This window comes from Engystomops pustulosus, chromosome 9 (genome assembly GCF_040894005.1).
Source record: "Engystomops pustulosus chromosome 9, aEngPut4.maternal, whole genome shotgun sequence".
NCBI classification, from domain to species: domain Eukaryota; kingdom Metazoa; phylum Chordata; class Amphibia; order Anura; family Leptodactylidae; genus Engystomops; species Engystomops pustulosus.
The window spans coordinates 66,459,277-66,468,752 of record NC_092419.1 but is presented as its reverse complement, the minus strand read 5'-3'; the positions used below and the strand labels follow the sequence as shown (position 1 = coordinate 66,468,752).

The window sequence follows — 9,476 nt, the reverse complement described above, 5'->3', positions numbered from 1 at the left end:
GAATGTGCGTGCTCTTGTCGGATCACAGCAGCGATGCAGCTTAAGGCTTGGCAAGTACCAGCATGGGAGACTGGCTGCGAATCCCAAGTTCCGTTGACCTTTTTGAACCTGAAAATTGTGTTAGTTTCTCTATGAGATAGTAAAAGAAGGTTCAAACTGAACAGCTGCTGTCAACGGCCATTCTAAGCTGAATGTGCCTGCTCTCGTCAGATCGCAGCAGCAATGCAGCTTAAGGCTTGGCAAGTACCAGCATGGGAGACTGGCTGGGAATCCCAAGTTCCGTTGACCTTTTTGAACCTGAAAATTGTGTTAGTTTCTCTATGAGATAGTAAAAGAAAGTAGAAATTAGGCAGCTGCTGTCAACGGCCATTCTAAGCTGAATGTGCCTGCTCTCGTCAGATCGCAGCAGCAATGCAGCTTAAGGCTTGGCAAGTACCAGCATGGGAGACTGGCTGGGAATCCCAAGTTCTGTTGACCTTTTTGAACCTGAAAATTGTGTTAGTTTCTCTATGAGATAGTAAAAGAAGGTTCAAATTGAACAGCTGCGGTCAACGGCCATTCTAAGCTGAATGTGCCTGCTCTCGTCAGATCGCAGCAGCTTAAGGCTTGGCAAGTACCAGCATGGGAGACTGGCTGGGAATCCCAAGTTCTGTTGACCTTTTTGAACCTGAAAATTGTGTTAGTTTCTCTATGAGATAGTAAAAGAAGGTTCAAACTGAACAGCTGCTGTCAACGGCCATTCTAAGCTGAATGTGCCTGCTCTTGTCAGATCGCAGCAGCAATGCAACTTAAGGCTTGGCAAGTACCAGCATGGGAGACTGGCTGGGAATCCCAAGTTCCGTTGACCTTTTTGAACCTGAAAATTGTGTTAGTTTCTCTATGAGATAGTAAAAGAAGGTTCAAATTGAACAGCTGCTGTCAACAGCCATTCTAAGCTGAATGTGCCTGCTCTCGTCAGATCGCAGCAGCAATGCAGCTTAAGGCTTGGCAAGTACCAGCATGGGAGACTGGCTGGGAATCCCAAGTTCTGTTGACCTTTTTGAACCTGAAAATTGTGTTAGTTTCTCTATGAGATAGTAAAAGAAGGTTCAAATTGAACAGCTGCTGTCAACGGCCATTCTAAGCTGAATGTGCCTGCTCTCGTCAGATAGCAGCAGCAATGCAGCTTAAGGCTTGGCAAGTACCAGCATGGGAGACTGGCTGGGAATCCCAAGTTCCGTTGACCTTTTTGAACCTGAAAATTGTGTTAGTTTCTCTATGAGATAGTAAAAGAAGGTTCAAATTGAACAGCTGCTGTCAACGGCCATTCTAAGCTGAATGTGCGTGCTCTTGTCGGATCACAGCAGCGATGCAGCTTAAGGCTTGGCAAGTACCAGCATGGGAGACTGGCTGCGAATCCCAAGTTCCGTTGACCTTTTAGAACCTGAAAATTGTGTTAGTTTCTCTATGAGATAGTAAAAGAAGGTTCAAACTGAACAGCTGCTGTCAACGGCCATTCTAAGCTGAATGTGCCTGCTCTCGTCAGATCGCAGCATCAATGCAGCTTAAGGCTTGGCAAGTACCAGCATGGGAGACTGGCTGGGAATCCCAAGTTCCGTTGACCTTTTTGAACCTGAAAATTGTGTTAGTTTCTCTATGAGATAGTAAAAGAAGGTTCAAATTGAACAGCTGCTGTCAACGGCCATTCTAAGCTGAATGTGCCTGCTCTCGTCAGATCGCAGCAGCAATGCAGCTTAAGGCTTGGCAAGTACCAGCATGGGAGACTGGCTGGGAATCCCAAGTTCCGTTGACCTTTTTGAACCTGAAAATTGTGTTAGTTTCTCTATGAGATAGTTAAAGAAAGTAGAAATTAGGCAGCTGCTGTCAACGGCCATTCTAAGCTGAATGTGCCTGCTCTCGTCAGATCGCAGCAGCAATGCAGCTTAAGGCTTGGCAAGTACCAGCATGGGAGACTGGCTGGGAATCCCAAGTTCTGTTGACCTTTTTGAACCTGAAAATTGTGTTAGTTTCTCTATGAGATAGTAAAAGAAGGTTCAAATTGAACAGCTTCTGTCAACGGCCATTCTAAGCTGAATGTGCCTGCTCTCATCAGATCGCAGCAGCTTAAGGCTTGGCAAGTACCAGCATGGGAGACTGGCTGGGAATCCCAAGTTCCGTTGACCTTTTTGAACCTGAAAATTGTGTTAGTTTCTCTATGAGATAGTAAAAGAAGGTTCAAACTGAACAGCTGCTGTCAACGGCCATTCTAAGCTGAATGTGCCTGCTCTCGTCAGATCGCAGCAGCAATGCAGCTTAAGGCTTGGCAAGTACCAGCATGGGAGACTGGCTGGGAATGCCAAGTTCCGTTGACCTTTTTGAACCTGAAAATTGTGTTAGTTTCTCTATGAGATAGTAAAAGAAGGTTCAAATTGAACAGCTGCTGTCAACAGCCATTCTAAGCTGAATGTGCCTGCTCTCGTCAGATCGCAGCAGCAATGCAGCTTAAGGCTTGGCAAGTACCAGCATGGGAGACTGGCTGGGAATCCCAAGTTCTGTTGACCTTTTTGAACCTGAAAATTGTGTTAGTTTCTCTATGAGATAGTAAAAGAAGGTTCAAATTGAACAGCTGCTGTCAACGGCCATTCTAAGCTGAATGTGCCTGCTCTCGTCAGATAGCAGCAGCAATGCAGCTTAAGGCTTGGCAAGTACCAGCATGGGAGACTGGCTGGGAATCCCAAGTTCCGTTGACCTTTTTGAACCTGAAAATTGTGTTAGTTTCTCTATGAGATAGTAAAAGAAGGTTCAAATTGAACAGCTGCTGTCAACGGCCATTCTAAGCTGAATGTGCGTGCTCTTGTCGGATCACAGCAGCGATGCAGCTTAAGGCTTGGCAAGTACCAGCATGGGAGACTGGCTGCGAATCCCAAGTTCCGTTGACCTTTTTGAACCTGAAAATTGTGTTAGTTTCTCTATGAGATAGTAAAAGAAGGTTCAAACTGAACAGCTGCTGTCAACGGCCATTCTAAGCTGAATGTGCCTGCTCTCGTCAGATCGCAGCATCAATGCAGCTTAAGGCTTGGCAAGTACCAGCATGGGAGACTGGCTGGGAATCCCAAGTTCCGTTGATCTTTTTGAACCTGAAAATTGTGTTAGTTTCTCTATGAGATAGTAAAAGAAGGTTCAAATTGAACAGCTGCTATCAACGGCCATTCTAAGCTGAATGTGCCTGCTCTCGTCAGATCGCAGCAGCAATGCAGCTTAAGGCTTGGCAAGTACCAGCATGGGAGACTGGCTGGGAATCCCAAGTTCCGTTGACCTTTTTGAACCTGAAAATTGTGTTAGTTTCTCTATGAGATAGTAAAAGAAAGTAGAAATTAGGCAGCTGCTGTCAACGGCCATTCTAAGCTGAATGTGCCTGCTCTCGTCAGATCGCAGCAGCAATGCAGCTTAAGGCTTGGCAAGTACCAGCATGGGAGACTGGCTGGGAATCCCAAGTTCTGTTGACCTTTTTGAACCTGAAAATTGTGTTAGTTTCTCTATGAGATAGTAAAAGAAGGTTCAAATTGAACAGCTGCTGTCAACGGCCATTCTAAGCTGAATGTGCCTGCTCTCATCAGATCGCAGCAGCTTAAGGCTTGGCAAGTACCAGCATGGGAGACTGGCTGGGAATCCCAAGTTCCGTTGACCTTTTTGAACCTGAAAATTGTGTTAGTTTCTCTATGAGATAGTAAAAGAAGGTTCAAACTGAACAGCTGCTGTCAACGGCCATTCTAAGCTGAATGTGCCTGCTCTCGTCAGATTGCAGCAGCAATGCAGCTTAAGGCTTGGCAAGTACCAGCATGGGAGACTGGCTGGGAATCCCAAGTTCCGTTGACCTTTTTGAACCTGAAAATTGTGTTACTTTCTCTATGAGATAGTAAAAGAAGGTTCAAATTGAACAGCTGCTGTCAACAGCCATTCTAAGCTGAATGTGCCTGCTCTCGTCAGATCGCAGCAGCAATGCAGCTTAAGGCTTGGCAAGTACCAGCATGGGAGACTGGCTGGGAATCCCAAGTTCTGTTGACCTTTTTGAACATGAAAATTGTGTTAGTTTCTCTATGAGATAGTAAAAGAAGGTTCAAATTGAACAGCTGCTGTCAACGGCCATTCTAAGCTGAATGTGCCTGCTCTCGTCAGATAGCAGCAGCAATGCAGCTTAAGGCTTGGCAAGTACCAGCATGGGAGACTGGCTGGGAATCCCAAGTTCCGTTGACCTTTTTGAACCTGAAAATTGTGTTAGTTTCTCTATGAGATAGTAAAAGAAGGTTCAAACTGAACAGCTGCTGTCAACGGCCATTCTAAGCTGAATGTGCGTGCTCTTGTCGGATCACAGCAGCGATGCAGCTTAAGGCTTGGCAAGTACCAGCATGGGAGACTGGCTGCGAATCCCAAGTTCTGTTGACCTTTTTGAACCTGAAAATTGTGTTAGTTTCTCTATGAGATAGTAAAAGAAGGTTCAAACTGAACAGCTGCTGTCAACGGCCATTCTAAGCTGAATGTGCCTGCTCTCGTCAGATCGCAGCATCAATGCAGCTTAAGGCTTGGCAAGTACCAGCATGGGAGACTGGCTGGGAATCCCAAGTTCCGTTGACCTTTTAGAAACTGAAAATTGTGTTAGTTTCTCTATGAGATAGTAAAAGAAGGTTCAAATTGAACAGCTGCTGTCAACGGCCATTCTAAGCTGAATGTGCCTGCTCTCGTCAGATCGCAGCAGCAATGCAGCTTAAGGCTTGGCAAGTACCAGCATGGGAGACTGGCTGGGAATCCCAAGTTTCGTTGACCTTTTTGAACCTGAAAATTGTGTTAGTTTCTCTATGAGATAGTAAAAGAAAGTAGAAATTAGGCAGCTGCTGTCAACGGCCATTCTAAGCTGAATGTGCCTGCTCTCGTCAGATAGCAGCAGCAATGCAGCTTAAGGCTTGACAAGTACCAGCATGGGAGACTGGCTGGGAATCCCAAGTTCCGTTGACCTTTTTGAACCTGAAAATTGTGTTAGTTTCTCTATGAGATAGTAAAAGAAGGTTCAAATTGAACAGCTGCTGTCAACGGCCATTCTAAGCTGAATGTGCGTGCTCTTGTCGGATCACAGCAGCGATGCAGCTTAAGGCTTGGCAAGTACCAGCATGGGAGACTGGCTGCGAATCCCAAGTTCTGTTGACCTTTTTGAACCTGAAAATTGTGTTAGTTTCTCTATGAGATAGTAAAAGAAGGTTCAAACTGAACAGCTGCTGTCAACGGCCATTCTAAGCTGAATGTGCCTGCTCTCGTCAGATCGCAGCATCAATGCAGCTTAAGGCTTGGCAAGTACCAGCATGGGAGACTGGCTGGGAATCCCAAGTTCCGTTGACCTTTTAGAACCTGAAAATTGTGTTAGTTTCTCTATGAGATAGTAAAAGAAGGTTCAAACTGAACAGCTGCTGTCAACGGCCATTCTAAGCTGAATGTGCCTGCTCTCGTCAGATCGCAGCAGCAATGCAGCTTAAGGCTTGGCAAGTACCAGCATGGGAGACTGGCTGGGAATCCCAAGTTCCGTTGACCTTTTTGAACCTGAAAATTGTGTTAGTTTCTCTATGAGATAGTAAAAGAAGGTTCAAATTGAACAGCTGCTGTCAACGGCCATTCTAAGCTGAATGTGCCTGCTCTCGACAGATCGCAGCAGCAATGCAGCTTAAGGCTTGGCAAGTACCAGCATGGGAGACTGGCTGGGAATCCCAAGTTCTGTTGACCTTTTTGAACCTGAAAATTGTGTTAGTTTCTCTATGAGATAGTAAAAGAAGGTTCAAACTGAACAGCTGCTGTCAACGGCCATTCTAAGCTGAATGTGCCTGCTCTCGTCAGATCGCAGCATCAATGCAGCTTAAGGCTTGGCAAGTACCAGCATGGGAGACTGGCTGGGAATCCCAAGTTCCGTTGACCTTTTAGAAACTGAAAATTGTGTTAGTTTCTCTATGAGATAGTAAAAGAAGGTTCAAATTGAACAGCTGCTGTCAACGGCCATTCTAAGCTGAATGTGCCTGCTCTCGTCAGATCGCAGCAGCAATGCAGCTTAAGGCTTGGCAAGTACCAGCATGGGAGACTGGCTGGGAATCCCAAGTTCCGTTGACCTTTTTGAACCTGAAAATTGTGTTAGTTTCTCTATGAGATAGTAAAAGAAGGTTCAAATTGAACAGCTGCTGTCAACGGCCATTCTAAGCTGAATGTGCGTGCTCTTGTCGGATCACAGCAGCGATGCAGCTTAAGGCTTGGCAAGTACCAGCATGGGAGACTGGCTGCGAATCCCAAGTTCCGTTGACCTTTTAGAACCTGAAAATTGTGTTAGTTTCTCTATGAGATAGTAAAAGAAGGTTCAAACTGAACAGCTGCTGTCAATGGCCATTCTAAGCTGAATGTGCCTGCTCTCGTCAGATCGCAGCATCAATGCAGCTTAAGGCTTGGCAAGTACCAGCATGGGAGACTGGCTGGGAATCCCAAGTTCCGTTGACCTTTTTGAACCTGAAAATTGTGTTAGTTTCTCTATGAGATAGTAAAAGAAGGTTCAAATTGAACAGCTGCTGTCAACGGCCATTCTAAGCTGAATGTGCCTGCTCTCGTCAGATCGCAGCAGCAATGCAGCTTAAGGCTTGGCAAGTACCAGCATGGGAGACTGGCTGGGAATCCCAAGTTCCGTTGACCTTTTTGAACCTGAAAATTGTGTTAGTTTCTCTTTGAGATAGTAAAAGAAAGTAGAAATTAGGCAGCTGCTGTCAACGGCCATTCTAAGCTGAATGTGCCTGCTCTCGTCAGATCGCAGCAGCAATGCAGCTTAAGGCTTGGCAAGTACCAGCATGGGAGACTGGCTGGGAATCCCAAGTTCTGTTGACCTTTTTGAACCTGAAAATTGTGTTAGTTTCTCTATGAGATAGTAAAAGAAGGTTCAAATTGAACAGCTGCTGTCAACGGCCATTCTAAGCTGAATGTGCCTGCTCTCGTCAGATCGCAGCAGCAATGCAGCTTAAGGCTTGGCAAGTACCAGCATGGGAGACTGGCTGGGAATCCCAAGTTCCGTTGACCTTTTTGAACCTGAAAATTGTGTTAGTTTCTCTATGAGATAGTAAAAGAAGGTTCTCATTGAACAGCTGCTGTCAACGGCCATTCTAAGCTGAATGTGCGTGCTCTTGTCGGATCACAGCAGCGATGCAGCTTAAGGCTTGGCAAGTACCAGCATGGGAGACTGGCTGCGAATCCCAAGTTCCGTTGACCTTTTAGAACCTGAAAATTGTGTTAGTTTCTCTATGAGATAGTAAAAGAAGGTTCAAACTGAACAGCTGCTGTCAACGGCCATTCTAAGCTGAATGTGCCTGCTCTCGTCAGATCGCAGCATCAATGCAGCTTAAGGCTTGGCAAGTACCAGCATGGGAGACTGGCTGGGAATCCCAAGTTCCGTTGACCTTTTTGAACCTGAAAATTGTGTTAGTTTCTCTATGAGATAGTAAAAGAAGGTTCAAATTGAACAGCTGCTGTCAACGGCCATTCTCAGCTGAATGTGCCTGCTCTCGTCAGATCGCAGCAGCAATGCAGCTTAAGGCTTGGCAAGTACCAGCATGGGAGACTGGCTGGGAATCCCAAGTTCCGTTGACCTTTTTGAACCTGAAAATTGTGTTAGTTTCTCTTTGAGATAGTAAAAGAAAGTAGAAATTAGGCAGCTGCTGTCAACGGCCATTCTAAGCTGAATGTGCCTGCTCTCGTCAGATCGCAGCAGCAATGCAGCTTAAGGCTTGGCAAGTACCAGCATGGGAGACTGGCTGGGAATCCCAAGTTCTGTTGACCTTTTTGAACCTGAAAATTGTGTTAGTTTCTCTATGAGATAGTAAAAGAAGGTTCAAATTGAACAGCTGCTGTCAACGGCCATTCTAAGCTGAATGTGCCTGCTCTCATCAGATCGCAGCAGCTTAAGGCTTGGCAAGTACCAGCATGGGAGACTGGCTGGGAATCCCAAGTTCTGTTGACCTTTTTGAACCTGAAAATTGTGTTAGTTTCTCTATGAGATAGTAAAAGAAGGTTCAAACTGAACAGCTGCTGTCAACGGCCATTCTAAGCTTAATGTGCCTGCTCTCGTCAGATTGCAGCAGCAATGCAGCTTAAGGCTTGGCAAGTACCAGCATGGGAGACTGGCTGGGAATCCCAAGTTCCGTTGACCTTTTTGAACCTGAAAATTGTGTTACTTTCTCTATGAGATAGTAAAAGAAGGTTCAAATTGAACAGCTGCTGTCAACAGCCATTCTAAGCTGAATGTGCCTGCTCTCGTCAGATCGCAGCAGCAATGCAGCTTAAGGCTTGGCAAGTACCAGCATGGGAGACTGGCTGGGAATCCCAAGTTCTGTTGACCTTTTTGAACATGAAAATTGTGTTAGTTTCTCTATGAGATAGTAAAAGAAGGTTCAAATTGAACAGCTGCTGTCAACGGCCATTCTAAGCTGAATGTGCCTGCTCTCGTCAGATAGCAGCAGCAATGCAGCTTAAGGCTTGGCAAGTACCAGCATGGGAGACTGGCTGGGAATCCCAAGTTCCGTTGACCTTTTTGAACCTGAAAATTGTGTTAGTTTCTCTATGAGATAGTAAAAGAAGGTTCAAACTGAACAGCTGCTGTCAACGGCCATTCTAAGCTGAATGTGCGTGCTCTTGTCGGATCACAGCAGCGATGCAGCTTAAGGCTTGGCAAGTACCAGCATGGGAGACTGGCTGCGAATCCCAAGTTCTGTTGACCTTTTTGAACCTGAAAATTGTGTTAGTTTCTCTATGAGATAGTAAAAGAAGGTTCAAACTGAACAGCTGCTGTCAACGGCCATTCTAAGCTGAATGTGCCTGCTCTCGTCAGATCGCAGCATCAATGCAGCTTAAGGCTTGGCAAGTACCAGCATGGGAGACTGGCTGGGAATCCCAAGTTCTGTTGACCTTTTTGAACCTGAAAATTGTGTTAGTTTCTCTATGAGATAGTAAAAGAAGGTTCAAATTGAACAGCTGCTGTCAACAGCCATTCTAAGCTGAATGTGCCTGCTCTCGTCAGATCGAAGCAGCAATGCAGCTTAAGGCTTGGCAAGTACCAGCATGGGAGACTGGCTGGGAATCCCAAGTTCTGTTGACCTTTTTGAACATGAAAATTGTGTTAGTTTCTCTATGAGATAGTAAAAGAAGGTTCAAATTGAACAGCTGCTGTCAACGGCCATTCTAAGCTGAATGTGCCTGCTCTCGTCAGATAGCAGCAGCAATGCAGCTTAAGGCTTGGCAAGTACCAGCATGGGAGACTGGCTGGGAATCCCAAGTTCCGTTGACCTTTTTGAACCTGAAAATTGTGTTAGTTTCTCTATGAGATAGTAAAAGAAGGTTCAAATTGAACAGCTGCTGTCAACGGCCATTCTAAGCTGAATGTGCGTGCTCTTGTCGGATCACAGCAGCGATGCAGCTTAAGGCTTGGCAAGTAC

The 9,476-nt window shown here is 45.7% G+C and overlaps 38 pseudogenes; all 38 read left to right on the top strand.

Annotated features, from left to right (window-relative positions):
- The first annotated feature begins 169 nt into the window (after window positions 1-169).
- LOC140099341 (5S ribosomal RNA) lies at window positions 170-288 on the top strand (annotated as a pseudogene).
- Window positions 289-358: 70 nt separating this feature from the next.
- On the top strand, window positions 359-477 carry LOC140080147 (5S ribosomal RNA; annotated as a pseudogene).
- Window positions 478-728: 251 nt separating this feature from the next.
- On the top strand, window positions 729-847 carry LOC140096431 (5S ribosomal RNA; annotated as a pseudogene).
- A 70-nt stretch (window positions 848-917) lies between these two features.
- Window positions 918-1,036, top strand: LOC140081821 (5S ribosomal RNA; annotated as a pseudogene).
- Window positions 1,037-1,106: 70 nt separating this feature from the next.
- Window positions 1,107-1,225, top strand: LOC140089754 (5S ribosomal RNA; annotated as a pseudogene).
- Window positions 1,226-1,484: 259 nt separating this feature from the next.
- Window positions 1,485-1,603, top strand: LOC140084186 (5S ribosomal RNA; annotated as a pseudogene).
- A 70-nt stretch (window positions 1,604-1,673) lies between these two features.
- Window positions 1,674-1,792, top strand: LOC140099340 (5S ribosomal RNA; annotated as a pseudogene).
- Window positions 1,793-1,862: 70 nt separating this feature from the next.
- Window positions 1,863-1,981, top strand: LOC140080146 (5S ribosomal RNA; annotated as a pseudogene).
- Window positions 1,982-2,232: 251 nt separating this feature from the next.
- On the top strand, window positions 2,233-2,351 carry LOC140081629 (5S ribosomal RNA; annotated as a pseudogene).
- Window positions 2,352-2,421: 70 nt separating this feature from the next.
- Window positions 2,422-2,540, top strand: LOC140081820 (5S ribosomal RNA; annotated as a pseudogene).
- Window positions 2,541-2,610: 70 nt separating this feature from the next.
- Window positions 2,611-2,729, top strand: LOC140089753 (5S ribosomal RNA; annotated as a pseudogene).
- A 259-nt stretch (window positions 2,730-2,988) lies between these two features.
- Window positions 2,989-3,107, top strand: LOC140089901 (5S ribosomal RNA; annotated as a pseudogene).
- A 70-nt stretch (window positions 3,108-3,177) lies between these two features.
- Window positions 3,178-3,296, top strand: LOC140085051 (5S ribosomal RNA; annotated as a pseudogene).
- Window positions 3,297-3,366: 70 nt separating this feature from the next.
- Window positions 3,367-3,485, top strand: LOC140080144 (5S ribosomal RNA; annotated as a pseudogene).
- A 251-nt stretch (window positions 3,486-3,736) lies between these two features.
- LOC140086884 (5S ribosomal RNA) lies at window positions 3,737-3,855 on the top strand (annotated as a pseudogene).
- A 70-nt stretch (window positions 3,856-3,925) lies between these two features.
- LOC140081818 (5S ribosomal RNA) lies at window positions 3,926-4,044 on the top strand (annotated as a pseudogene).
- A 70-nt stretch (window positions 4,045-4,114) lies between these two features.
- Window positions 4,115-4,233, top strand: LOC140089752 (5S ribosomal RNA; annotated as a pseudogene).
- Window positions 4,234-4,492: 259 nt separating this feature from the next.
- On the top strand, window positions 4,493-4,611 carry LOC140084184 (5S ribosomal RNA; annotated as a pseudogene).
- Window positions 4,612-4,681: 70 nt separating this feature from the next.
- LOC140083468 (5S ribosomal RNA) lies at window positions 4,682-4,800 on the top strand (annotated as a pseudogene).
- Window positions 4,801-4,870: 70 nt separating this feature from the next.
- Window positions 4,871-4,989, top strand: LOC140091839 (5S ribosomal RNA; annotated as a pseudogene).
- A 259-nt stretch (window positions 4,990-5,248) lies between these two features.
- Window positions 5,249-5,367, top strand: LOC140084183 (5S ribosomal RNA; annotated as a pseudogene).
- Window positions 5,368-5,437: 70 nt separating this feature from the next.
- Window positions 5,438-5,556, top strand: LOC140099339 (5S ribosomal RNA; annotated as a pseudogene).
- A 70-nt stretch (window positions 5,557-5,626) lies between these two features.
- LOC140090006 (5S ribosomal RNA) lies at window positions 5,627-5,745 on the top strand (annotated as a pseudogene).
- Window positions 5,746-5,815: 70 nt separating this feature from the next.
- On the top strand, window positions 5,816-5,934 carry LOC140084182 (5S ribosomal RNA; annotated as a pseudogene).
- Window positions 5,935-6,004: 70 nt separating this feature from the next.
- LOC140099338 (5S ribosomal RNA) lies at window positions 6,005-6,123 on the top strand (annotated as a pseudogene).
- A 259-nt stretch (window positions 6,124-6,382) lies between these two features.
- Window positions 6,383-6,501, top strand: LOC140088107 (5S ribosomal RNA; annotated as a pseudogene).
- A 70-nt stretch (window positions 6,502-6,571) lies between these two features.
- LOC140099337 (5S ribosomal RNA) lies at window positions 6,572-6,690 on the top strand (annotated as a pseudogene).
- A 70-nt stretch (window positions 6,691-6,760) lies between these two features.
- On the top strand, window positions 6,761-6,879 carry LOC140080143 (5S ribosomal RNA; annotated as a pseudogene).
- A 70-nt stretch (window positions 6,880-6,949) lies between these two features.
- Window positions 6,950-7,068, top strand: LOC140099336 (5S ribosomal RNA; annotated as a pseudogene).
- Window positions 7,069-7,327: 259 nt separating this feature from the next.
- LOC140084181 (5S ribosomal RNA) lies at window positions 7,328-7,446 on the top strand (annotated as a pseudogene).
- A 70-nt stretch (window positions 7,447-7,516) lies between these two features.
- On the top strand, window positions 7,517-7,635 carry LOC140083150 (5S ribosomal RNA; annotated as a pseudogene).
- A 70-nt stretch (window positions 7,636-7,705) lies between these two features.
- On the top strand, window positions 7,706-7,824 carry LOC140080142 (5S ribosomal RNA; annotated as a pseudogene).
- A 251-nt stretch (window positions 7,825-8,075) lies between these two features.
- LOC140092858 (5S ribosomal RNA) lies at window positions 8,076-8,194 on the top strand (annotated as a pseudogene).
- Window positions 8,195-8,264: 70 nt separating this feature from the next.
- LOC140081816 (5S ribosomal RNA) lies at window positions 8,265-8,383 on the top strand (annotated as a pseudogene).
- Window positions 8,384-8,453: 70 nt separating this feature from the next.
- LOC140089750 (5S ribosomal RNA) lies at window positions 8,454-8,572 on the top strand (annotated as a pseudogene).
- Window positions 8,573-8,831: 259 nt separating this feature from the next.
- LOC140085647 (5S ribosomal RNA) lies at window positions 8,832-8,950 on the top strand (annotated as a pseudogene).
- A 70-nt stretch (window positions 8,951-9,020) lies between these two features.
- On the top strand, window positions 9,021-9,139 carry LOC140096185 (5S ribosomal RNA; annotated as a pseudogene).
- A 70-nt stretch (window positions 9,140-9,209) lies between these two features.
- On the top strand, window positions 9,210-9,328 carry LOC140089749 (5S ribosomal RNA; annotated as a pseudogene).
- Window positions 9,329-9,476: the final 148 nt, after the last annotated feature.